The sequence below is a fragment of the Pteronotus mesoamericanus genome, unplaced genomic scaffold (genome assembly GCF_021234165.1).
Source record: "Pteronotus mesoamericanus isolate MK-2021 breed Mesoamerican mustached bat unplaced genomic scaffold, CSHL_Meso_final contig_178, whole genome shotgun sequence".
NCBI lineage: Eukaryota > Metazoa > Chordata > Mammalia > Chiroptera > Mormoopidae > Pteronotus > Pteronotus mesoamericanus.
The window spans coordinates 509,471-532,550 of NW_026555074.1; the positions used below are offsets into that span (position 1 = coordinate 509,471).

General features: G+C 40.0%; 1 non-coding gene and 2 pseudogenes across 1 annotated transcript; 2 read left to right on the top strand and 1 right to left on the bottom strand.

Moving 5' to 3' along the window:
• Positions 1-278: 278 nt before the first annotated feature.
• On the top strand, positions 279-381 carry LOC129065432 (small nucleolar RNA U13). The gene has a single exon (XR_008528589.1). It is a non-coding gene; the product is annotated as a small nucleolar RNA U13 (small nucleolar RNA).
• A 2,135-nt stretch (positions 382-2,516) lies between these two features.
• LOC129065418 (U2 small nuclear ribonucleoprotein B''-like) lies at positions 2,517-15,986 on the top strand (annotated as a pseudogene).
• LOC129065429 (pancreatic progenitor cell differentiation and proliferation factor-like) lies at positions 5,567-5,851 on the bottom strand (annotated as a pseudogene).
• Positions 15,987-23,080: the final 7,094 nt, after the last annotated feature.

Consider the following 23,080-nt stretch of genomic DNA (forward strand, 5'->3'; position numbering starts at 1 on the left):
TAGAAAAGTTTTGATTGGCTAATAATGGAATCTGTTTGGTTTCATAACCACGTGTCAGTGTTTGCTTTCTTTGTTTGAACTTGATTATGAATTCTATGAAGGTGGCAACTGTCCTCTCCTAGGTTAAAATGTCAAGAATCTTGTGGGTGCTTAATATATATTAATTGATGATGATAGAGAAAAAATGGCATTCATTCAGTCCTCGAGCCCTTCCTCTGGGTTATACTTAGCTTCACAGATTTAGTAAGGTCACTACACAAGTACAAGAAGAAACTATGTTCCTTTCATAATTCATAAGCGTGATGATTAGGTCTTCATGCTCTGTGTGAGATGTGCCTTCCTCAAACCTTGTTATGGCATTGGCATATTACTGGTCTGGCATGAAAGAAAAAAAAAAAAGAAACCACAGTAGGGTATATTGGAAAAAACAAAAACTTGAGGAACAGATATTAGTGGCTTGGGATTCTGGTACTGCCACTTAATAGCAGTATAACCTTGGGCCTGATTCTTCTTTTATAAAATAGGAATAATAATACTTTCTTATGTAATTGTTTTAAGGGTACATACAGTGTCAAACCGCTTATGGTTTCCAAAATATGATATGCTGTTTAGTGCTTCCATGTCTGTACCTGGAAGCCTGAGTCTGGAATAACCATTCTTTTTGTATCCACACTTTACATCTCCTGTTGTTTGGCAAGTACTTGATCTTTTGGAAAGACACAACTCAAAGCACGAACTTATTTGTGAAGCCTATCCTGACCCAATAAATGGTCGACAGATATGGTTACCTAATGTTGAATGAATGAGTGTGTGGAACCCAAAAAGTTTTAAATATATGTTTGTTTTTTCATCACCAGCCCCTTTTCTGCTTAATCTCAACAACTCTCTCTGTAAGTGACTTGTTTAATATCATCAATTCTCCTTTTCTTCTTAAAACATTCCAAAACCAATTGGATAGGGATATATAACCCTTCTGGTAAAGAAGGAGTCAATAATTGCTTACAATAATGCACTCTACCTAGAAAAGAAACAGGTTTCATATTTCAAATATGAAAAAAAAATTAAGGGACTATAATGCCTAGGCGTCCTTTGTGAAAAATTACTTAACAATATGAAATCAAATAAGAAATGAGTCAAAATAAAAATTAATAATGGACATTTTACAGTGAGCCAATATATTTAAATGAAGGACTAAGACTAAACAAGGTTTATTATGACTATGTGACAGAATGAAACTACTATAAACCCTGACACAATAAAAACTCACTCATTTGTTCACTAAATACATATCATTTAGTATCTACTCTGTGCCAGGCAATGTCCTAGGCACTGTGAATACAGTCATCATCAAAATGAAGTCTCAGTCTTCATGAAACTTAGAGAGACATACAATACACATGTTTGTATATTACCTAAATGTAGATAGTAATGAGTGCTACAAAGAAAAGTAAACAGTGTAAAGGGATAGAGAATTATGAGGGTGCTATTGCAGATAGTGTAGTAAGGGACTGCAGATGATATAGGAGCAGAGAACAGAGTGAACTAAGGGAAAGAGCCAATGCAAATATCATGTTGTGTTATTATGGTATGGGAATACTTACACTAAAACATTATTTGTTGTGTATCTAAAATTCAAATATAAGTGGGCCTACTGTATTATTTCTTTTTTGCTAAATTTGGCACTAAAACACACTGTCAGCTGCTTAGGAAATACTTTGACTACTTTGTGCCTTTTCTTCTTATCCCATTTAGATTTGTCTTTTAATTCAATATAGACTTTAAAAATATATACAGTTGACCCTTGAACAATGTGTGGGGAATTTAGGGGTGCTGACCTCCCAGGCAGTTTAAAATTCACATACAACTAAGTCAATTTAAGCCATTCCTATATACAGGGTGTGGCAAAAGTAGGTTTACAGTTGTGATTACGTGAAACACAGAGTTTATTCTTGTATTATTTATTAATTATTGTATTATTTTCCATATGAACAACTTTAAACCCACTTTTGCCCCACCCTGTATTCTATATGAATATATGTATGCACATACTTTATTTATACATATTGTTATATTATTCGCATATCTATTATTTATACATACGTATATATAAATACAAATATATGAGACACAGTAAGCACCCAATAGTATAGAATATGTAACACACGCACACACAGAAAGCACCTGAAACACAAGCAGAATTGACTGTAGTGTTGATAGGGCCATTCTGTGAAACATTCTGTGGTCTGTCATCCTTCTCTTCAGTTATTTCAAGTACAAGGCTGAGAAAGACATGGTCTCTAGTTCAATTTGGAGCTAGCGGGCCCTAGGCGGAACTGAAAGGATGCCCGGAACTGATTGAAACAGTGGCTTGTTTACACTAATACCCACACTCCTTTCACGTAGGCTGCAAGACACGTAGGCCTGGGGAAGGGTTTTGCCGATGTACCCGGAAGGTTTCCACGGTTTCCTTAGCTTTTGGAGGTTGCGCAGTGGTGGGTTGTGGGAATTAGGTGGGTTCCCAGGTTCAGGAGGCTGTTCCCTATTTTCACAACAATGGCGCTGGTGCTTGGCTCGCTGCGGCCGGTGGGTGGGAGAGCGGGAGGGAGTCTTCGGGCACTGAGGAAAGCGTCGCAGTTTGTCCAAGAGCCTGGAGCGCCGCAAGTCCACACATTCCCTGTGAGACCCACCACTCTCCCTGACACTCCTGCTGTCGGTCAGCGGATCTGAATGGCCTTGGCATCAGCTGGGTAGCCTCCGCCAATGTTACCAAAACCAGCTCTACTGCCCTGGCTCAAGGTATAGTTTGCGAGAGCGGGTCTTTATACCGCGGCACCTGCTTCGCTTTTGCCTCCTCAGCTGCCTTTTGCGGTCCCTGCGGGAGCCACAAGCCTTGGCCTAGCCTCCTGGGCTAGGACAGGGAGGAGGCGGGTGAGAACGATGCGCCTTTGTTCAGTGCTCTACCAGCCTTCTGAGTCCGCTTCATCTTTCACCTTGCTTTGGACCGTTTGCATTTCGCTTCCTTCTACCTTCCTTGCGCCCATTTTTGTGTTTTTCCTTCAGTCTGTCCATGGCATCCTGAAAAAAAGATTCGCCTTTTTCCTTCCTTAATTCTCACTCACCCGTGGGCCCCTTCTTCACACAGTACCCTGGTCTCCCTTCATCCTCTTCCACTTCTGGTCTTATAGCGGACATGGACAAGGCTTGCAGACCTATGTATAGCATGTATTTGCTTTGTGTTGTTATTTGTGAACAAGTTTTTATTTTCCACTACACTTAGTGAAAAGGAGGAGTTCTGCGAATTATTCATAATAAAATTCGCTATATTTATCATTTAGGAAGAGCTCAACCATTGCTTGTTGAATGAGCATTGACTGCAGATGATAACAGTATGTGTAAGTGGAAGTTCTTTATAGGGAGTTGGGAAGAATTTAAGTTAAAGTTTTAAATTGGAAAGTAGAAAATCCTTCCTCTAAAGACATGATTGGATGAATGTTGGGAAAGTGATGTGCTAAAATGCAGAGGAGGCTTCCTTGAGAAAGATCTTGTTAAGTTGTCTCTATGTTGAACTCAAGGAAGGAGGGGAGGGTGAGATCAGTTTTCCTCTAATGCAAGTGAGCATTGGAGTGGAAAAATAGTTTAAGAAGGAGAAGAGTTACAATTATTGCTGTGTAAGTATTCATATCTAATGTTTATTTAATGTGTCAGCATATTAAGTGCCTTGAATGTGTTTAAAAAAAGTATTTAAAAACATTCCAGGTATTGAGGGGTAGGTTGAAATTACAACACTTGGGACATGTTTTGATGGTTCTTTTTCCTTCAAGTAGTGAGAAGTAATTAAAAAAAAAGCATGCTGAGAAAGAGGAGAGTTGCAGGTTTATAATTGCCTGAGTTTGAAGCTCTGCTTTACTACTTAATACCTATGTGACCTTGGATGTGGAGAGTTTAGCTAAGCTACTCCATGGTATTGCTGCCTTGGCATCCATTTTGTTTGGCCAAGTGACCTGCAGGGACCTTAAATTTACACTATCCTCCTCGTGCAACCACATGCCCTAGATAGCCCACAGAGTCACAAGCAAATGTAATTCCTGATAGGACTTCCCCAGCTGACCTTGTGATCAACTGTCTCCCCTGCCCCCCAGCTGTATGGGCCCCTTAAATAAGGCCCCCTGGGCTTAGCAGAACCTCACTCTTTTGGTTTAAATGGGCTGATCTGATCCTAGCCTGGGAAACCTAAAGCACTCCATCCGCAGACCCTAATAAAGGCACATGTCCAGGTCCAGTCTCCATTTACACTCTGTCTTGACCTCCCTATGTGGACCCTCCAGGCATACTGCATACTTCCTCCCAGACCTGTGAGTAATAAACTATTTCAGTTACTCTTGTAGTCTGTTATTGAACTTTGGCTCACCATCCACTTAACAAATGTTAATTTAACAAAGTCAAAACATTGGGTAGGTTCCTTAACCTCTCTAAGCTTCACTTCTCCACCTATAAAAAGGAGATAAAAATAGTGTTGACATTTTTAGTGTTGTAATTATTTAGTACCTGGAACATAATACACATTCCATGTTAGCTATTAGGGTTTCATGCCTGGGAGCAGAGACAGTAAAAACAGTCTTGAATTAGAGTAGAGACCTACCTCTCCAAGTTAAATGTTTCAGAAAGTTGTCCCAAGTCTGTCAATCAAAAATAAAACAACAACTTGTTTTAGAATATTAACCAAAATATGTAAGAACAGCTTGTATGAGATTTGCATTTGTGCATGTTGAAGATAAATAATTTATCTTAATAGTACAGATGAAACCAGTTAGTAGCAGGGACCATTTTAACGGGGTCCTATTCACCCTGTTGGTGAGGAAGGGATGTCTTCCTTAGGGTTATGGGGAGACTTAACACAGGACACCTGACACTGGACAAATAAGATCCACAGGCTGGCATGGTACTAAGACTCACTATCCAGGGATAATCTGGAACTGTGCCTGGTCCCTTTGATGAAGAGCATTATTTGGCTAGCAGCCCACATCTGCAAGAGCAGAGTGGGGAGGGGAATTTGCAGTTGGGCCATTGGAGGCCCTGACTGCAAATGTCTAGACAGCACATAATATTGAGCCTTAATTTTATGCTTTACACCTTAGGGACTTTGTGTCATTACAGTCTGGCAGGCTCCATTGGCCCCTATACTCATATATAAGAACTGTTATTTGTATGTTTACTTTTAGATTGCTGCTGCTGCTTTTTTCCATTTGCAGGCTGCTTGTCATTTATTTTCCAGTTGGTGTAAGGCACACTATTAAGAAGTGTCAGGAAGGCTCTTGTGTTGCTTGGATAGCAAAGAGCAGGGCTCTCTCAACTCCTTTTTGGTGTTTTGCTGTTTTGATATAAAAAGAGCTCAACTGTTTCTGCTTGCTGAAGCCTGCCTAGTCTGTGCTGGGAGTGGGGAGGGGGCAAGGGGGTAGAGGAGAGTGGGGGAGGGGCCGAGGGCCTCTGGAAGTCTAGTGACTGCTGGTGGACACTCAGCATGGGGGCCTGGCTTTGGTTTTGCCAGGCTGGCCATCAGGCTACTGCCTTATGGCTTCCCGACCCAAGTCACAGGTGATCGTGCTTCTGGAGGCCTGGGGAGATTCCGAGTGCTCTTGGGACTGACAACACTGTGGCCATGAACTGGAGAGTGAATGTTCCCCAAAAGAAGCTCGCCCATCAGTGACCCAGCTTGTTCTTGGGGACACCAGGATGGTGGGGGATGGCTTCCCCCAGGGACTCCACAGGAGCTGTTGCTGGAAGGGGAACCCATGCAGTGCCGGTAGTAACTGTGGGTGGCCATAAGCAAGCCACTGGAGGGGATGGCTGCCATGCTCTTGCTTGTGGGCTGGTGAAAATATTGGCTGCGGTGACCCCTTGCGGGTGCAATGGCAGTGGCAGGGACCAGGAGCTAGACCAAGGAGCCCATTTGCAGAGCAGACTGCAGGAGGTCCCCACTCCAGGACTGAGACCCAAGGGAGGAGATTGTCTGCTTCTTGAGGTGAGAATCACTCTGGGTTCCAACTGTGCACAGTTGTACCTCCCCCACTGACTAAAGAAGTAAAAAATAATTTATTCAAACAATGAAACCAAATATATTTATTTTGTAAAGATTTAAAAAAACAAGACATAAACAGCTAAACTTTGGAGAATTGAGCCCCTGTTAGGTTTCTTTTTTCTTTTTGGTTTTGTTTTCAGGTTATGAATAACTGCAAAAACTGAAACAAAAAATGACAAACATAAAGGAGCTAAAGGACAAACAGAAAAAACCCTGCACCTCATAGAATTCAGTTTTTGTGACATGGAACTTTTTTTCTCAGAGCTACATTTATTTTCTACTACTTCTAGTGCTTCATTAAAAAAAAAAAACTGTCTTTACTAATTCCTGGGTTTCTGAAAACTGAAGTTTTAACCAAATGGAAATACATCCTTTTTCTTTTATTTTTTAATATTTTGTTTGTTTATTTTTAGGGAGAGGGGAAAGGATGGAGAAAGAAAGGGAGAGAAACACTGATGTGTGAGAGAAACCAGTCGATTGCCTCTCACACACCTCCAACTGGGGACCTGGCCCGCAACCCAGATATGTGCCCTGACTGGGAATCGAACCTGCAAGCTTTTGGTCCACAGGCCTGCACTTAATCCACTGAGCCACACCAGCCAGGGCCCTTTTTTCTTTTATAAACGTGTAAACAAATGAAATTATTCCCTAATGTAAAACTGTTTCTGTCACATATTGCAAAAGATGACATGAGCAGTTGGGAGCTACTATCATGTCTGTAACAGAAAGGATGCACTTGACAGCCTCACAGGCTGCCTTTCTGATCCAGCCGCTCAGGCTGGCTGTAGTCTGTACCATTCTATATCAGAACATCAAATCCTAAATATTCAGTTTACACTTATACCAAGTTTTATTAATTTAAAGTTTAAAATTTGAAAGGATACTTGGACTTAATTGGACCTGTTGAATTGCACGCGCGCGCGCGCTCTCTCTCTCACACACACACACACACACACACACACACACACGGATGAAACAGAATTCAGCCATCGAATTATTGACATGCCTATATTTTATATTTTCAGGGAGATTAAGTGAGAGAGGATTAGAGATTTGGGAGCTCCTGAAGTATGAGGACTTTTCTCCAAAAAAAATCCTTGTTATAGGATAAATTGTGACCCCTCCAAGTATGGTGAAGTCGTAGCCCTCAAAGTGGCTGTATTTGATAATTTGGCCTTTAAGGAGGCTGGTAAGGTTAATTGATGATGTAAAGGTGGGGTCTTATTTGAAAGGACTGGTATCCTTATCTGAAAAGGAAGAGACACCAGAAATAGATATTTCTCTCTGCCCCTCCCCCCACCAGGTATGCACAAAGGAAAGACCACTTGAGGACACAGGGAGAAGGCAAGAGTCTACAAGCCAGGAAGAGAGGTCTCACCAGAAATAAACTTAGATGGCACCTTAATCTTTGACTTACACCTCCAGAATGGTAAGAAAAGTAATTTCTGTTGTTTAACGACACAGTCTGTGGTATTTTGTTATGGAAGCCCTAGCTGACTAATATAATCCTGAATCAGAGTAATTTGTAAAATAATAATAATAATAATATTATAACATTTTTAAAATCCAGAATCCATTGTTAAATTTTAGTCAAGAGCTTTAAATACATCTCACATTTTTTTTCTTTCCTGTCATTTATCCTCTTATATCCCTTAAGTTTTTTAACATTTATTTTTAGAGAGAGGGGAAAGGAGGGAGAAAGAGAGGGAGAAAAACATCAATGTGAGAGAGAAACATCAATTGGTTGCTTCTTGTATGCACTCTGATCAGGACTGAACCTATAACCCAGGCACGTGCCCTGACCTAGAATCAAACTGGTAATCTTTTGCTTTGTGGGACGGTGCCCAACCAACTGAGCCACACCAGTCAGGGCTGTCCCTTAGTTTTAAAAATGTGAAACATACCTAAGAATTAAAACATGTTGCCAATGGATTTTACCATGCTAATTGTTCTCTTTAAATTATAATTCACAGGATGCTAATTTGTTATTCATAAAAGGGTTCAGTGTTAAAAGAAATAATACATTTATATTAATTTAAATTATTTTTTCTCAACTAACCCAATGTCAGATTGCATGCCAGAGTTTAGCATTACAAAGGGATTTTTAAAATTCTCATCCAAGAATACGTTTATTGATTTTGAGAGAGGGCAGGGAGCGGGAGAGAGACACATGAATATGAGAAAGAAATCAGCTGCATCTTGTATGTGCCCCAACTGGAGATCGAACCCACAACCCAAGGGAATTCCCTGACTGGGAGTTGAACCCACAACCTTTTTGGTGTTATGGGATGACACTCCAACCAAATGAGCCAACCTGTCAAGGGCTACAAAGGAATATTAAAAATCAATATACCCATGTAGTTTAGTTAATTTTCTTATATCTAATGTTATCTGAAGGTTTAATACTTCTTTTCTCTTTGGTTCATAAGCTGCTGGGTCTACTTTAGGTTGCGTTGAGACAGTGTCCTTCACAGGTAAACTGTAATTTGTGACACGGTGATAAGGCATTATTTTCAGAAACTTGTTCTTACAGATGTCCTTATAACAACCTGAAATAGAATTAGATTTGGAAGGGACCATAAAAATAATTTTCTAGGTGATACCTAAATTATTCCAAATGTGATCTCCAGAGGAAAAGATTATATTATATGAAAATTGCATTTTTGTACTGTTATAAAATTTTAATAACTCATTTTCAGAATTCTCTACAACAGAATGAAATGTGTTTAAACTGAAGCATGTGAGGGTCTTCTTGCTCTGGGGAGACAGAACAGTTGCTGCTCTGCCATATGTCCTTTACATGCATAGAATAAAATTATGACATCTTCCCTCAGCCTTCTTATCTCCACTTTCTCTTATCTTTCCTAATGGCTCCCTACATTTGCTCTGAGGTTTCTTCTGAAAATATAAATCTTAGATTATGTTCTCAGTTTGATTAGCACTTTGTAAACTAAAGTATTATGCAAGTGTAAGTGATTGTTATTATGAAGGTGGTGGATTGTTGAGGTGTACTCTTACAAAGTTATTTCAGTATTTGCTTTTAATGGTTCTTGGATACTCGATGTCATTCCTGAAAAATTTTAATTCTGCATCTTTATATTCCATGGTTCATGTTTCTAATTTTTATAACCACGTTCTTTAAATTCAGCTCTGGTGAACACACACCAGTAGAGGATGGAGATTCAAAGGAAAGCATCCCTTCAGCCCCTACATCAGAAGGTATTTTTAAATACAGAGCTTTTTATATTGGAAAGTTATAGTAAGTTTATAAATAATTGAACATTAAACTTTGCTTTTACTCACTTTACCCATAATATTTACCTTGTTAGTATTTCAAATACAATAAATTGATACTCAGAAATACTTCTTTAGAAGTGAATTTTTATTTGTATTTTATGTAGAAGAACAGAAGAAGAAGAAGAAGTCCAGTCATTCAAAAGAAAGGTCCAGGAAAAGAAGAAAGAAAAAATCATCTAAAAGAAAACACAGGAAGTATTCTGACGATAGTGACAGTGACTCTGATTCTGAAACAGACTCCAGTGGTAAGATGGTAGACCTCATTCTGCAAGCCTCGCTCCAACACCACTTTTATGTTTTAAAGCTTATTTCAGAAGTAGGTTCTTAAAAACAATAGTAACAGTCAAGAGTTTTTTGGACACTTACCAACGTCGTGACAGGCACCCTGCTAAGTGCTTGCTCTTTAATCTATACAGTAACCATAGGATAGTTCTTAGAGAAGGGGAAAAGGAGGCACAGAGCAGCGTAAAGCACCGCCCTCTCGGTCACACATTTGGGATTCAGACCTAAGCGGTGTGACTCTACATCGGTTGTGTGTAGGTGCACAAGGCACGTGGCACTGAACCAAGTTGGGGCTGGGCTGCAAGACATGTGGTACCAAACCAAGCCATCTACGAGCAGCTCTTTTGTGTAATTCTCACACTCAGTGGGCACCTTCGTACAATTTTCAAAAAAGCACACCACAAAGGACCCCTTCAGGCTGGCAGCTGATTTAAGGAAGACACCCCTGTAGGGTGGCACACCACAACAGCCTTTTTCCTTTGCTCAGTCCTGGCTGATGATTGGCAAAGGTGCCCCTTCCTCTGATGTCACCTGGGTTTCCTGCCCCCGTTGCCACTTTTCTTCCTCATGGCTGGAAGACTCAACTCTTAAAGCACAAATCTGAGCGTGTCAGTCCCCTATTTAAAATCCTTCAGTGGCTCTTCAGAACCTTCAAAGTAAGGCTCAGACCCTGCCTGATCCACTCTAATCACATACACGTTGTCACCTTCTCTCATGGCGTGCTCTGTAGCCTGTGAACTACTTTCTGTCTCCTTGGTGTTCCGTGTTCTCTCTCTCTCTCTCTCTCTCTCTCTCTCTCTCTCTCTCTCTCTCTCTCTGAATTTATTGAGGTGACACAGGTTAACAAAATTATACAGGTTTCAGGTGCACAATTCTATACCACATCATCTGTATACTCTACTGTGTGTTCATCACCCCAAGTCAAGTCTCTGTCCATCACCGTTTATCCCCCCATACCCTCTTCTCCCTCTCTCCACCCCTCTTCACCCAAGCAGTCACCACACTGTTGTTCGTGTTCTTTCTCTTGATTTTGTAACGTGATACAGAGAGTCTTGTCTGCCTGCAATGCCAGTCTCCCCCTGCATGCGGCTTGGCTTACTCATTTCAACAATGGGCACGCATTACTTTTGTAATAAAACTGACTTTAAAAAGAACTAGCTTAAGAGTCACCTTTGCCTGGCCAACCGTTCCTCAGCCACCCTCCCCAAATCAGCTTGATTGTGAGACTCCTCTGTGGGCCTAGAGCACCGCTGGCTTCCTCTATCACTCGGGATTCTGTTTATCTCTTTACCTCTGTCTCCTGCATTAGACTGCGCACCGGGAAAGCATTCCCCCAAACGCACACAAAGGTTTTTCTCTTTCCATCTTGAAAATACCCTAACATTCAGAAAAGTAAGGAGAATAGTATACTACCATTTATATATCACCTTGATTTTAACAATTGTTAGTAGTTTGAGATATTTGTTTCAAGCATAGGCTTTTTGCTAAGGTATTGAAGGTAAAATATCATAATATTTCAATGCTAAATATTTCTATAAGCAACTCTTTAAAAAAAAGGACATTTGCCTACTAAACCACAATACTATTATCTTACCCAATAAATTAATAGTAATTTCCTATGTCATCTAATACCTAGTGTGATTTTTTTTATTTTATTGAATTTATTGGGCTGACATTGGTTAATAAAATTATATAGGTTTCAGATGTACAATTATATAATACATTTTCTCTATATTGTATGTGTTTGCCACCACAAGTCCAATCTCCATTCATCACCATTTATCCCCCCTTTATCCTCTCCTACCTCCCCCACCCCTTTCCTTCTGGTAATCACCCTGCTGTTATATGTGTCTGTGAGGTTTCGTTTCTCTTAATCCCTTCACTGTTTTCACCCAGACCCCCAAACCCCTTCCCCTCTGACATCTGTCAGTCTGTTCTCTGTCTATGTGTCTGTTTCTGTTTTGTTTGTTAGTATATTTTGTTCATTAGATTCCACATATGAGTGAAGTCATATGTTACTTGTCTTTCTATGACTGGCTTATTTCACTCAACATAATGTTGTCTAGGTCTATCCATTTTGTTGCAAAGAATAATATTTCCTTTTTTTTACAGCCAAGTAGTATTCCATTGTATAAATGAATCACAGCTATTTTTATCCACTCATCTACTGATGGGTACTTGGGTTGCTTCCAAAGCTTGGCTATTGTAAATAACACTGCAATGAACACAGGGGTGCATACATGGTTTTTTTTTTAACTTATTTTTTTAAATGTCAAGATCCATTATAAAATATTTAAAAATTTAAATCCATTATAAAGTCTCAACAATTAAAACAACATGACATCAGCACAGAAATAATCAAGTAGATCAATGAAATAAAATGAGCATTCTAGAAACAAATCTATATATCTATCTAAAAATGTAACATGATTAAATTGGTATTTCAAATCACTGGGGAAAATAAGGCTTAATAAATAAGGTGTATGGACCACTATTACTTGAAATAAAAGAAATATATAGAGCTCTATTTCACACATTATACAAAAAATATTCAGGTGAGTTAAAAATCAATATTGAAATCTAAGTAGTTTTCAGATAAAATACAAAATAATATTTTTCTTACCCTGAAGTAACATATTCAAACCCAGAAGCTATAAAGTAAAATATTGACAATGTGACTATATTAAACATTTAAGACTATATAGTAACACACATATAAAAAACGTTAGAGGACAATGAATAGAATAGGAAAGTATATGCAACACATCTAAAAATAGGTTAATAGTTTGGTTTTTTTTTTTAGGGCAAAAATTCTACAAACATTTAATCCAAAAATGGATAAAGAATACCAAAAAGTCATTTAAAGCTTTTAAAGTTAAAATAGGCAAGAGATATACAAAAACAGGTTTATTTTCAACAAATAAAGTAACAATTAAAATAACACATCATTGTCACAATCAGATTAACAAGTATTAAAAATATTGTTAATATCAAGAATTGGTCACTCTGAAAGAAACTGGGTATTCATAGACTCTTTTTCTTCATCTTCTTAAAGCAGTCCCTTTAGTATATCTTGCAATGTTGGTTTGGTGGAGGTATATTCTTTTAGCCTTCTTATGTCAGGGAAACCCCTATTTCAACTTCCATTTTAATTGAGAGCCTTGCTGGTTAGAGGAGTCTTGGTTGCAGGCCTTTGCTTTTCATGACTTGGAATATGTCTTGCCATTCCCTTCTGGCTTACAGTGTTTCTGTTGAGAATTCAGCTGCTAACCATATCAGGGCTCCCTTATATGTTACTATCTCTTTCTCCCTTGCTTGCTTTAGGATTCTCTGTGTGTCTTTGATATTTGCTATTTTAATGATGATGTGTCTTGGAGTGACCTCATTGGGTTCCTCTTGAATGGGACCTTCTGTGCTTCCTGGACCTGTGTGACTTTTTCTCTCCTCAAATTAGGGAAGTTTCCCGTCATTACTTTTTCAAACAGGTTCTCTATCCCTTCCTCATCCTCTTCTCCTTCTGGTATCCCTATTATATGGATAGTATTACATTTCAAGTTGTCCTGCATTTCCCTCAACGCCTCTTCATTCTTTTTGAGTCTTTTTTCATTTTCTTGCTCTTCCTGGGAGCTTTTTTCTACCTTATCCCCCAGGTCGCTGATTTGGTCCTCAGCTTCATCTAGCCTGCTTTTGATTCCTCCTACTTTGTTCTTCAATTCAGAAATTGTATTCTTCATCTCTCCTTTCTCTTATTGATGGTTTCTATGTCCTTTTTCATGCTGATATAGTTTGCAGTTAGTTCCTCGTAGTTTCTCTGTAGTTTTTGTAATTCTATCCCAGCTCACTGAGCTCATTGAGCTTCCTTAGAACCGTTGTTTGGAACTCAATATCTGATAGTTTCATTGCCTCTATTTCATTTAGTTCTCTTTGTGGGGATTCCTCCTTTCCCTTCAAGTGGGAGGTGTTTCTTTGTCTTCCCATTATCTGTGAGACTCTTCTTTTTAGTTTCTGCTTCTTTTAATGATCTTTCTTGATTTTCTGACTTTGTGGTGTGAATTTCTATGGTAGGAGACCACTATTTTTACTTTCTGGATCTGCCTCTGGTGATGTCAAATGTTGTCGCTGTCTGACCTTAGGCAGTCTGTTTGAGACTTCCAGGAATCTACTGTCTGTGGCTGTCTCCTTCAGCTGTACTCTAGTCACTCTGCACTTAGCAGGCCGGCTTAGAGACACCACAGGGTGGGGCAGAGGCCCTCTTGAAGGAGGGGTTATTGGGTCCCCTCATGCTGCTGTTGCCCAGGGGAGTGATCTGCCTGAGCCAGATGGCTGCTGCCATCTGGGGAATGAGTCAGCACCGGGATCCTGCCAGCCGCTCTCTCAGTTCTCTTCCCCAAAGCCTCCTTCCCCAGTCTCTCCTTAGGCGTCTCTAGCCCACTCTGCCCCTGCCTTTGCCAGACACCAGGGTAAGTGGCTGCAAATAAAAATTTATGCATTGGCCCTTTAAATGGCTCTTTGCATCTCTAGCCACCTGTCTCTGGCAGATAGCAATCCTGTCGTTTTTCACAACTGTTATCTGTGTACTTTTTGTGTACAGTTTTCGCAACTGTTATCTCTGTACAGCACCTCTGGTGCTGTAGGCTGGAAATCACCACTTATGGTTTAGACCCCGCTCTTCTCAGGGGGATCCATCTGGCCATTTCAGTATCTGTCTGGTGCTGCTTCCTGTGGGCGCCCTGCCCGCCTTCTCGAGTCTCTACCGCACTCCTTACCAGTTAGGTTGTGCTAAAGCGGATTCTTCTATCTGTCCGAGGTTATAAGACTCCTCCCTCGCTGTTGTTCAGTTGTTTGTTCCAGGTGATTTCTCCAGAATTAGTTGTAATTCCAGGTTGGTCCTGGGAGGAGGTCAGTGTGACTTCCACTCACTTCTCCACCATCTTGATTCTCAGATGTCTCTGCTAATACGTTTTTGAGGATTTTAACATCTGTGTTCATCAGGGATATTGGCCTATAATTTTCTTTCTTTGTGGTGCCTTTATCTGGATTTGGAATTAGGATATTGCTGGCTTCATGAAATGAACTCAAGAGTTTTCCCTTAACTTGAATTTCTGCGAATAGTTTGAGAAGGATAGGTGTTAGTTCTTCTTTGACTGTTTTATCTAGCATGACTTTTAAGTTCTTTGTTCCTAGTGCCTAGCATGGTTTCTGACATAAGTGTTTGAACAAATGAATTTTTCTGTAAAAATAAATGGACGGCAAAAGCATCACTATTTTAGCTGTTATTTGTTTATATATTTATCTGCTCAAAGGGATTAACATTTAGAGGTAAGTTGTTTTGTTTTGTTTTGTTTTTATCTTCACCTGAGGACATTTTTCATTGCTTTTAGAGAGAGATGAAGGGCGAGAGAGAAACATTTATGCAACAAACAAGCATTGACTGGTTGCCTCCCATGCACCCCTAGACCAGGGATCAAACCCACAACTTAGGTATGTGACCAGACTGGGAATCGAACCTGCAACCTTTCCATTACAGGTGACACTCGAGCCAACTGAGCCACAGCAGCAATGGCTAGAGGTAATTTATTTTCTATTATAATGCGTTTTAATTTACAAATAAAAATACAAAAAGGAGACCGCACCATCCTCAGGGTATTTGAACAGTTTAACCCAAAAGATGGATATCAGACCAAACCATACAATGTGTATCAACAATACGAATGGCAAAATTAGGAAAGAAGAATTGAAGAGATCCCTGTATGCCCGGTTTTCTCAGTTTGGGCATGTGGTAGATATTGTGGCTTTAAAGACCATGAAGATGAGGCTTTGTTATATTTAAAGAACTGGACCCATCCACAAATGCCTTGAGACAGTTACAAGGATTTCCGTTTTACGTTAAACCAATGCGAATCCAGTATGTGAAAACAGATTCTGATATAATATCTAAAATGAGTGGCACCTTTGCTGACAAAGAAAAGAATAGAGAAAAACCAAAACTGTGGAACAGGCAGCAATTACTGCTAATAAAAAACCTGGTCAGGGAGCACCAAATTCAGCTAATACCCAAGGAAATGCAACACCAAATCCTCAGGTTCCTGATTACCCTCCAAACTATATTTTCTTCCTTAATAATTTACCAGAAGAGACTAATGAGATTATGTTATCCATGTTGTTTAATCAGTTCCCTGGTTTCAAGGAAGTATGTTTGGTTCCTGGGAGGCAGGTCATTGCATTTGTTGAATTTGAAAATTATGGGCAGGCCGGAGCTGCCAGGGATGCTTTACAAGGATTTAATATCAGGCCATCCCATGCCATGAAGACTGCCTATGCCAAGAAATAACATTTGGGATAGTTGTCTTTCAAGGATTTGGTGTTATTTGTAGTATTTGTTTTGAAAACATTTGGTAAGACCATTTTAATAGTTGGGGGTGGGAGGAAGTGAAAGTGAAATTTTTGTGTAGGTTTTTAAAAATTACCTAATCTTTCTTTAGCCTACTAGTGAAATGTGAAGGCCTTAATTTTGTACAATAAACTTTTATTTGTATTCTCTTCTAAAAAATACAAAAAGGAAATTCAAAATAAGCCAAGAACAAGGAAAAGAAGAACGACAGATGGCCAGGTTTCTTTTTCCTTATTATTATTATTATTATGGGAAAGGTCAAGTATATATAAAAGTACAGAGAGTAGTGTAATGATCTCCCATGTATACATCACCCTACTTGAACAATTATCAACTTGTGGGAAGTTGCCACAGCCCCCCAATTAATTTCAGAACGAATCTCAGATAGCATTTCATTCAAAATAATTCAGCATATTTCTCTAAATAGTAGATAGTCTTTCTTTTTAAAACATAACTACAGTGCCATTACAGTACCTTAAAAATTTAACAGTAATCCCTAAATTCTTACTCCATTTTAATTTTTGTTGTTTTCTAGCCTGGCGGTTTCACCTGATAGAGACAACATGAAGAAAATCAAGGTCTGACTGCTTTTTTTCAATGATCCATTACTCTGGAATATTAATCAGGGGACCATCTCCTTCCGCTTCCAACAGCAATAAATCAAAGGTTCCCACTTAATGTAATCATGAAGAACCAGGGTCCTCAAAAGGGTGTTGAATGAAACAAATAGACATTTGAAGGTGTCATCATCACTTCTGAACTGGGGAAGGCACAATATGCCTCCTGTGGTGGGGAAGGGTAGAAAAGGGAGAAGAGCTTCTTCGTGGCCTTGAAGGAGCCTCCTCTGAAGCAGCAGGACCTGTGGGCCAGAGTTGGTTCTGTTCCGCTATTTCTTTCAAAACGGGAGGGCATTGAACAGAATTTGGAGCATACTAGATGAATGTGTGGATGCCACTTTTTCATAAAGATCTATGAGTAGCTTCTTAGAAAAACTCTCTTAGAGTGCAGGATTTTGTCTGAGTTCCTTTGCACGAATAGAGCTCTGCTGCTACTTGCAACACAGTGTTCTCTCACTAGGGACTTACCTCGCAAGATCTTGCACATGTAGATATCTAAGAAGTAGAGGGCCTGTTGGTAGCAACTTAGGGATGTCATCTCATGAAAAGAGGCCTCCACACCCTCCCTCAGCAATTCCTATTTATACACTAGTAACCCCACTTGGCACACAAAATCAGGTATATAGAGAATTCACAGCTTTACTGAAAATACAAAAACTTGCCCTGCAAAACACATTGCACTGATTTTTCATTTATTAAATTCATTTAATAGAAAATTGGTAAACTTCTCATGATGATGTGCTTTTAAAAATTTGAATCTGGCAGAAAAACACTTTAGAAACTGTCATACAATGCACATAGCTTAGAAGATAGGGAATACAAAATGAATGCTGATGACAGGGACTCATAGCAGGTCAAAGCCAAGCTAAAGCAAAGCACAGTTGGAGGAGGCAAGGCAGGATGGGTGTTCTGGGCTGCAATGGCACCAGAGGATCCAACTCCAGTGGGACCCAGAACAAAAATGTCATTGTAAGGTCCATCTAAGATTATGACAACAGGGTGACCCATGGCAATGGGGGACACATTTGAGAACTGAAGTCCTCTGATGTCTCCAGCACTTGGCCCTTCTATTCTTAAACCTAATTTTCAATTGGAGGAAAAAAGGGGTTGGTTTAGTATATTAAACAGTTAATGTCATAATAGAAAAACATAACATGCAAATAAATCTATATGCTATTGAGATTTTTAATTTTTATTTTTATTGTATTTTTTCATTACCATTTATTCCCTTATACCCTCTTCCACCTCCACCCATCCCCCTCCTTCTCCCCTCCCCCCACAGTCACCACACTGTTGCCTGTGTCCATGAGTCCTTTTCCTTTTTTGCTTGATCTCCCCCTTCAGAGTGAGATTTTAAATCATAATGGGAGAAGCTATTCCTTATTGCCAAAATATCTTAGGAAAGTTAATACTGTGCTCCCTAACTTTATCTCACCCTTAGTGAGCATGGACTATGTGTCATCCTCTGGACTAGGCTTATTGCTTTGTTTCTATCCTCCCACCTTTAATATTCTTTAATTATTTTCCAGGTCTCGGATGCAAAAGTAACTAGTGAATTGTACTGTGTCTTTGCTGTTAATGCTTTGCCTGGTAGTATCCTGACAGTTCTCCAGCTGCTCTGCTCCCTCCTCACTGGAGATAGTGTTGCCTTGGTGAAGGAGGGGAGCTGAGCATGGTAAAAACTTAACCCCTTTAAAAGTCATACTGAGGGAACTAGCCCCCTGTTTGAAAAGCCCATCTTCATCCTGAAGTAACTAATCAAGAGGAACACATTGGATTTTTAGACAGGTTTCCTTCAAGGATGAGTATGGGGAAATATCCTAGGAAACTTATTTGGAGCTAAAACAGTGGTCTAGCAATGAGGCCAAGTGGGTTTATCACTTGTCTTGCTAGGAAATGAGAGTTGCTGAAGCTCTGGACACTGCTTTAATACTTTATTTAGACTTTATTTAATCCTCACTTGAGGACATTTTTTCATTGCTTTTAGAGAGAGGGAAAAAGAGAAACATTGATTAGTTGTCTCCTGTACGTGCCCTGTCTGGGGATCAAACCCACAACCTTTGGTATACGGATGGTGCTCTGACCAACTGAGCCATACTGGCCAGGGCAATTATTTTAGTCTTTAATCCTAAGGAAAGTTTAGTCAAACTAGGTTCAAATTCATTAAAATTTAATTTCTGCCCAGCCAGTACTTTGGAGGGAAGAATGTAAACCTTTGTCAATTCTGCATGTGTCAACCTGCCCCCACCTTCCAACCATCCTAGATTCAGGACAAAGTCAGCTAACCCTGATCTCCCTACAATATCAGGATTCCGGATGAAAGGTGGTGTTGCCTAGGGTGGAGAGGCACTCTAGGTCCCTGCCACCTTTACTCCTCAACAAGGAGATCCCAGTTCTTTCACCAATTCCTAAGGCAGGGGAGTAGAACTAGGCATTTTAGAACAAGGTTGTTAAGCGGCATCCCCGTGTTTTTTCAGCATTATTTGCAATAGAAAAGGTATGGAAATAATGTGTCAATCAATGGATGAATGGATAAAGAAAAAATATATACATATATATACCATGTATGTCATATGTATGTCTTATGATGTGTGTATAGGTATATATACACATATGATGGAATATTCAGCCATAAGGAAGAATGAAATCTTGACATTTGTGACAACATGGAGGGACCTTGAGGCATTATGCTAAGTAAAGTAAGCCAGAGGAAGACAAATACTGTATGATCTGATATGTAGAACCTAAAAAACAAAAACAAAATAATTAAGCTGATACATACAGAAAACAGATCAGTGGTTGCCAGAAGGGGTGGCTTCTGGGAAGAAATGGGTAAAGGAAGTCAAAACATACAAACTTCCAGTTACAAAATAAATGTCATGGGGATGTAATGTACAGCATGATGACTACAGTTAATTATAATGTATTGAATATTTGAGAGCTGCTAAAAGAATAAACTTTATATTTTACCTTCATTTTTTAAAAAATGTTAAACCATTTAAAATTTTTCAATTAGAGTTGACATACATTATTATATTAGTTTCAGGTGTACACCCCAGTGTTAAACATTATATAACTTCCTAAGTGATCATCCTGATAAATCTTATACCCATCTGACACCATACACAGTTATTAGAATATTATTGACTATATTCGCTATGTTGCATTTTACATCCCCATGACTATTCTGTAAGAATCAATTTGTACTTCTTACTCTCTTCACCTATCTCCCCAAACCCTCTCCCATCTGGCAGCCATCAAAATTTTCTCAGTATTTATGATTCTGTTTCTGTTTTGCTTGCTTGCTTGTTTTGTTTTTCAGATTCACTTGTTGATAGATATGTATTGCCCTTTTATCGTTCATATTTTTTGTCCTTAAAAAAGATCCTTTAACTTTTCATATAATACTGGTCTGGTGGTGATGAACTCCTTAAGCTTTTTCTTGTCTGGGAAGCTCTTTATTTGTCCTTCAATTTAAATGATAGCTTTGCTGACTAGTCTTGGTTGTAGGTCCTCGTTTTTCATCACTTTGGATTCTTGCCAATCCCTTCTGGCTGCAAAGTTCCTGTTGAGAAATCAGCTGACAGTCTTATGGGAGCTCTCTTGTAGATAACTAACTGCTTTTCTCTTGCTGCTTTTAAGATTCTCTCCTTGTCTTTAACCTTTGGCGTTATAATTATGATGTGTCTTGATGTAGGTCTCTTTGGATTCATGTTGTTTGAGACTCTGTGCACTTCCTCTACTTGTATGTCTATTTCCTTCACCATGTTAGGGAGGTCTTTTATTGTCATTTTTTCAAATAAGTTTCCAATTCCTTGTGCTCTCTCTTCTTTTGGTACCCCCATTATGTGAATGTTGGTACACTTGAAGTTGTAACAGAGATTCTTTATACTGTATTCATTTTGGGGGTTCTTTATTTTTTCTTTTTTACTCTTCTGATTGGGTGATTTTTGCTTCCTTACAATCCAAATTGATGATTTGACTCTGAGCTTCATCTATTCTACTTTTGATCACCTGTAAAATTCAGGGGTGTCCAACTTTTGGGCATCTCTGGGCCACACTGGAAGAATTGTCTTGGACCACACATTAAATACATTGCAACAGGTAATCACAAAAAAACTGCATAATGTTTTTTTGTATATTTACAATTTCGTGTTGGGCTGCATTCATAGCCATCCTGGGACACATAAGACCTGTGGGTCACAGGTTGGACACCCCTGCAAATTACTCTTCATTTCAGTTAGTGTATCCTTCATTTCTGATGGGTCCTTTTTATGCTGTTGAGGTTCTCCCTTAGTTGACTGAGTACCCTTTAACCAGTGTTTTGAACTCTGCATCTAGTAGACTGCTTGCCTCCATTTCGTTTCATTCCTTTTCTGGCATTTTGTTCTGTTCTTTCATTTGGGCCATGTTTCTTTGTTTCCTCATTTTGGCAGCCTCCCTGTGTGTGTTTCTCTGTATTAGATAAAGCTGCTATGTCTCCCAGGCTTGGTAGTGTGGAATAATGTAGTAGGTGTCCTGTAGGGTCCAGTGGCACAGCCTTCCCTATTACCCAAGCTAGGCACTCAAGGTGCACCTACCATGTGGGCTGAGTACACCCTCATCTTGTAGTTGAGCATTGATTGTTGTTTGCAGGTCAATGGAAGGGATTTACCCCCAGGCTGATAAGCTGTAAGGATTGTCTGTGACCACCAACCACTGTGGAGGATCAGCTGTGCAGGGGCTCACCACATGGAGCAGGACTTAAGTGGGGCTCTGTGCCTTCTGAGTCTACCCCTTGATTGTGTCATCTGTAGAGGTGGTTGGGTGGTGGTCCTTCAATGTAGTCTGAAGCCCACCAGATGCACTGGTTTGGGGCCTCCCAGGAGGTGCAGGCCAAGGTCATCTGCCACCTCTCTGCTGTCCAGGGTGGCCTGGTATGAGTTACAAAGCAATCTGCAGATGACTGCTACTTGTACTGGGCTTAGAGGTGCCCAGGGGAAGCCAAGCTGCAAACCAAGGCTGCTTGCTGTTAGTGTTGGGGCTGGAGCCACTTAGCAAAAGGTACAGAGCATGCTGAGGTCAGATGCTGCTTTTTTGAGAGGTTTTAGGAAAATCTGAAGCGTGAGCCAAGACAGGCCATTCTTACGGAAAAGCCACTGGAAACTGCTTGGCTTGATCTGAAAGGTGGGTAAAATGGGGCCTCGGGGAATTACCAGGGTAGGGTAAACAGTGTGAGCCAGGTTCATGGAGTCTCAGATATGACACTATCCTGCAGGCTATGTGCGGGGAGGGCTCATCAAAGGAACAATAGCCTCTGTCAACACTTCTCTCTGGTCAAAAGCTGCCTCCTAACTCATCCCAATGTAGGACAATTAATTTCTTCCCCATATGGCTCTGGTGCCTTTGAAACTGTTGCTCCAGTGCTGGAGCTCAAAGGGACTGAGTCCAGGTAAGTCCCTTTAAGAGGAACTCCATGGGACTCCAGAACATCTCCATCTCCATCAGCCTCAATCCCCACTGGTTTTTATACCCAGAAGTTATGGGGACTTTTCTTCCTGACTCTGTAACCATGGGCTAGGAGACCTGGTGCAGGGCCCGGACACCTCACTCCTCAGGGGGTCCTCTGCAGCTGAGATATCCCTCCGAATTTTTATCTGCCACATGTGGGTGTGGAACCAGCCATTCCATGCTTCTGACCCTCCTACTAGTCTCAGTGTGGCTTCTTTAATTCCCTACTTGTAGGACTTACATTCAGCCAGATTTCAGATCGTTCTGAATGATGGTTCTGTAGTTATGTGGTTATGGAGGGATGCATGTACCACATTTACCTATGTGGCCATCTTGTAAGAGAATAAATTTTAAAATTTCTCATCAAAAGAAAAGCTTCTGGAACTATATAGTGACTGTAACTAGACTTAACTGGTTATCATGTGTATATATGATATATATAAATGATATACACATATATACGGTCTGTCCAGAAGGTATCCAACCATGTAATATGAAAAATAGACATTTATTGAACAAGATACAAGAAACATTGTACATAGGACAATGATTCCTCAGTCTCCTTCAAAGTAGGCACCTTGGGACTTCACACAGGTCTCCCAGTTGCCATCAGCTGCCCCATCATATTTTCCTGAATTTTATCGATGATCTGAAATCTCTTCCCTTTCAAAGGTGATTTTAGTTATGGGAAAACCCAGAAGTTGCAGGGTGCCAAGTCTGGACTGTAGAGGGCCTGAGTCACCAGGGTGATTTGATTTTTTGCAAAAAACTGCATAACACATGATGCAAGAGTGGGCACATTGTTGTGATGAAGCTGTCAATCACCAGTTGCCTATAGCTGTAGCCTTCTGAATCTGAATAGTTTCTGCACAGGAATGTTTAAGCTTAACACAAAATTCGGTGCATATTCGTTGCCCTACGTGCTCA